Genomic DNA, 4508 nt, shown 5'->3' on the forward strand with positions numbered 1-4508 from the left:
CAGATTGAAACTATCCTCTGCTATATGCATTTTTTTTGTTAATTAAAGTAATCCAAAACTGGGATTGACATTTTTGCTCTTTTATTTTTACTTAAAGTACAATAACTTTTACCATTTTAATTTGTTTTAATAGTATATTGACAGTATTGTTTTCTTTCAAAAATTCACTTAATTTTCTTTTCTGTGTGCTAATTAGATAGCACCTTGTTTTCACATTAAATAGACTTCCACATGAGAAAGCAGCAAGGATGCAGTGGCGTTAATGTTTCCTGGTGGTAGTGGGGGACTGTGTTTGTGCTTTCCTCTGGTCAGCTCTGGTAAAAGTCAGATTTCTTTGTCTCAGATCTTCCTCTAGCCTTGTTCTTCTTTCGAGAGTTCCCTTGTGCTGCCTCAGTTGGATCTCCTTCACTTGACAGGGGCGTACCCGAGCAGCGACCCTCCCCAGCACTAGCCCAACTCCTACTTACCTGCCAGGTGAGATACTATGATCATGAAGGTGCTTCTCCCAGGGCAAGGCTCACCCATTGCACTCTGGGTGTGCTGCTCCTGCGATTTCCCCAAATGTGGGAAACTTGACTGCATAATTTGTGTTTCCCCTGGTCGGCTCTCGTATAATTCAGATCTCTTTGTCTCAGGTCTCTCTCCAGCCTAGTTTGCTGTCTGTTTCCACTTCTCTTTTCTTAAACCGCTCCCTTCTATGTCCTTGCGCACCTTAATTAAATCTAACTCTGATTACGTCAGAGAAGGCCAGGTACCCTACACCATAAGAGGGGGTTTGAAATTTTGACTTGTCTACTTAAAGATCACCAAAATCTGATCACAAGGTCATTTACATCACTGGGTGGGAACCTTTTGGTTAATAGCCCATGTAAGTGCAAGAGATCCTGAAGCACTCACTCATCATGGGAAAGTACCAATGTGTTTCTTACAAAAATTCTCCAGATTATTGACTTTTTAAAGTTTTTCTAGGAAACGTTCTAGATGAATGCTTATTAGCCTTTGTCAGTATGTACTTTTGCAAAGTGTCGCTGTGGCGCAATCAGTCAGTGTGTATGGCTATTAACCTAAAGGTTGGTGATTCAATCCCACCCAGGGACGTAATTGACCTTGTTATCAGATTTTGGTGATCTTTAAGTAGACAAGTCAAAATTTCAAACCCCCTCTTATGGTGTAGGGTACCCGGCCTTCTCTGATGTAATCAGAGTTAGATTTGATTAAGTGATTTTATAAAAAACAGCTAGGAAGCACAATTTAGCAGTGGGTTGCAGAGAAAAAAAATTATGCTGGCAGAAAAGTCCAATTGAGTGATTAAACAGCTCTTCATTTTCTGATTTTATGTTTATGCTAACAAATTTGCTCTCTGAAAAGTGTCCACAAAGCCAAGTCTCTGATTAACACCTTTGTAGGAATGATTATCCACCTATTACTGAATTAAACTTGCTTCATTGGAAAGGAAGCAAGATGCATCCTCATTTCAATGTCTACTGAAATAATACAGGTTGACACCAGGAAACATAAACGTCACTGCATCCTTGCTGCTTCCTCATGGGGAAGTCTGTTTAATGTGAAAACAAGGTGATATCTAATCAGCACACAGGTAAGGAATTAAGAAAATCTTTCTTTATGGGTGAAGATGTTTCTCACAAAATTGTTGCACCAAGGCATCATTGAAATTAAAGCTGGAAAGATGATTTTAATATATCACTTGTATATTTTGTACTGCTCTTCTGGTGACAATGTAGTTTGTTTTTGTCAATTACCATTTTAATAATAGGGTAAAGAAAATTAAGTGGATTTTTGAAAGAAAACAATACTGTCAATATACTATTAAAACAAATTAAAATGGTAAAAGTTATTGTACTTTAAGTAAAAATAAAAGAGCAAAAATATCAATCCCAGTTTTGGATTACTTTAATTAACAAAAAACAATGCATATAGCAGAGGATAGTTTCAATCTGCCTACCTCTGGGTTATGGACCCAGCATGCTTCCATTACAGTACTCTGCTGCACATGTAAGTGCAAGAGATCCTGAAGCACTCACTCATCATGGGAAAGTACCAATGTGTTTCTTCATTGGTTGATGGAAGAAACATCTTACAAAAACTCTCCAGATTATTGACTTTTTAAAGTTTTTCTAGGAAACGTTCTAGATGAATGCTTATTAGCCTTTGTCAGTATGTACTTTCGCAAAGTGTCTCTGAGGCACAAACAGTTAGCGTGTTCAGTTGTTAACCAAAAGGTTGGTGGTTCAATCCCACCTAGGGACGTAATTGACCTTGTTATCAGATTTTGGTGATCTTTAAGTAGACAAGTCAAAATTTCGAAAACCCCTGTTATGGTGTAGGGTACCTGGCCTTCTCTGATGTAATCAGAGTTAGATTTGATTAAGTGATTTTATAAAAAAAACAGCCACGAAGCACAATTTAGCAGTGGGTTGCAGAGAAAAAGAAATATGCTGGCAGAAAAATCCAATTGAGTGATTAAACAGCTCTTCATTTTCTGGCTTTATTTTTATGCTAACAAATTTGTGCTCTGAAAAGTGTCCACAAAGCCAAGTATCTTATTAACACCTTTGTAGGGATGGTTTTTCACCTATTATTAAATTAAACTTGCTTCATTGGAAAGGCAGCAAGTGATGTCATCCAAGCAGTGGGTCAAGGTTGGCTTCAAACCTCGTCTGCTTATGAAAAGAGAAAAGGGGTATGCAGGGCATGGCGGCCTTTTGCGGTGCTTGGATGACCCCTAGTTCGCATTAAATAATGCAGTCGAGTTTCCCACATTTGGGGAAATCACAGGGGTCAGCATACCCAGAATGCAATGAATGAACCGCACCCTGGGAGAACAGTCTTCATGACCATGGTATCTCCTATGCAAAATAAGTATGATTTGGGATAGGGCTGGGGAGGGCCGCTGCTCAGGCACATCTCTGTCAAGTAAAGGAGATTCAACTGAGGCAGCACAAGGGAACTCTCATCTGGGGACAACAACTGCAGGGAGAACACATATTTTCAGATGAACATGGGAGGGCAGAAGGCTGCCTAATACTGAAGCACCCCCAAACAACAAACCAAATGCAACAACTAGTGCAAGCATTCCTGGGGGAAGGCCTGCAGCAGATGGATTTGCATATGGCGATGTCATCCAAGCAGTGGGTCAAAGTTGGCTTCAACCCTCGTCTGCATATGAAAAGAGAAAAGGGGCGTGCAGGGCATGGCGGCCTTTTGCGGCACTTGGATGACCCCTAGTTCGCATTAAACACCTCCACCCTCTGTCGGTGTGGGGCTCATGTTGGCTATGCCCCAGCCCCTGAAGGATTCAAGCTGATTTCTTGCAGCAGCTGGGCACTGTAACAGCTCCAGAGCTGCTCTGTAAGGCAAGTAAAAGGGTGTGGGCCCTGCAGCACTACCTGTAGTTCGCATTGTGCAAGACCCCTAGTTCGCATTAAACACCCCCACCCTCCTTCGGTGTGGGGCTCATGTTGGCCATGCCCCAGCCCCTGAAGCATTCACGCTGATTTCTTGCAGCAGCTGGGCACTGTAACAGCTCAAGAGCTGCTCTGTAAGGCAAGTAAAAGGGTGTGGGCCCTGCAGCACTACCTGTAGTTTGCATTGTGCATTGGAAGGCACAAAGTAAGCAGACGGGAGGAGAAGTCAGGATAGTGCACAAGGGTATAGACGGGAGGGGATCAAGAAAAAAGAAGTGGAAACAGACAGCAAACTAGGCTTCCAATGCACAATGCAAACTACAGGTAGTGCTGCAGGGCCCACACCCTTTTACTTGCCTTACAGAGCAGCTCTGGAGCTGTTTAATCACTCAATTGGATTTTTCTGCCAGCATAATTTTTCTCTTACGTCCTAGAGGATGCTGGGGACTCCGTAAGGACCATGGGGGATAGACGGGCTCCGCAGGAGACATGGGCACTTTAAGAAAGACTTTAGATCTGGGTGTGCACTGGCTCCTCCCTCTATGCCCCTCCTCCAGACCTCAGTTTACTACTGTGCCCAGAGGAGACTGGGTGCTTTTCAGGGAGCTCTCCTGAGTTTCCTGACAGAAAGTATATTTGTTAGATTTTTTTATTTTCAGGGAGCCTGCTGGCAACAGACTCCCTGCATCGAGGGGCGGAGGGGAGAGATGCACACCTACTTCTGTGAGTTGATAGGCTCTGCTTCTTAGGCTACTGTACAGCATTAGCTCCAGAGGGATCGGTACGCAGGTCTCACCCTCGCCGTCCGTCCCAGAGCCGCGCCGCCGTCCCCCTCGCAGAGCCGGAAGATAGAAGCCGGGTGAGTATGAGAAGAAAAGAAGACTTCAGAGGCGGCGGAAGACTTCATGATCTTCACTGAGGTAACGCACAGCAGTAAAGCTGTGCTCCATTGCTCCCATACACCTCACACACGGCAGTCAGTGTAAGGGTGAAGGGCGCAGGGGGGACGCCCTGGGCAGCAATATAGACCTCTCTTTGGCAAAATAAATATATATGCAGCTAGGCACTGTATATATATATAAG

General features: G+C 43.4%; 1 non-coding gene and 1 pseudogene across 1 annotated transcript; one reads left to right on the forward strand and one right to left on the reverse strand.

The window, feature by feature from the left end:
• The first annotated feature begins 459 nt into the window (after positions 1-459).
• On the forward strand, positions 460-622 carry LOC134987701 (U1 spliceosomal RNA). Its single transcript, XR_010193288.1, has one exon. It is a non-coding gene; the product is annotated as a U1 spliceosomal RNA (small nuclear RNA).
• Positions 623-2705: 2083 nt separating this feature from the next.
• LOC134987753 (U1 spliceosomal RNA) lies at positions 2706-2884 on the reverse strand (annotated as a pseudogene).
• Positions 2885-4508: the final 1624 nt, after the last annotated feature.

This window comes from Pseudophryne corroboree, unplaced genomic scaffold (assembly GCF_028390025.1).
Source record: "Pseudophryne corroboree isolate aPseCor3 unplaced genomic scaffold, aPseCor3.hap2 scaffold_1020, whole genome shotgun sequence".
In the NCBI taxonomy this organism is placed as follows: Eukaryota; Metazoa; Chordata; class Amphibia; order Anura; family Myobatrachidae; genus Pseudophryne; species Pseudophryne corroboree.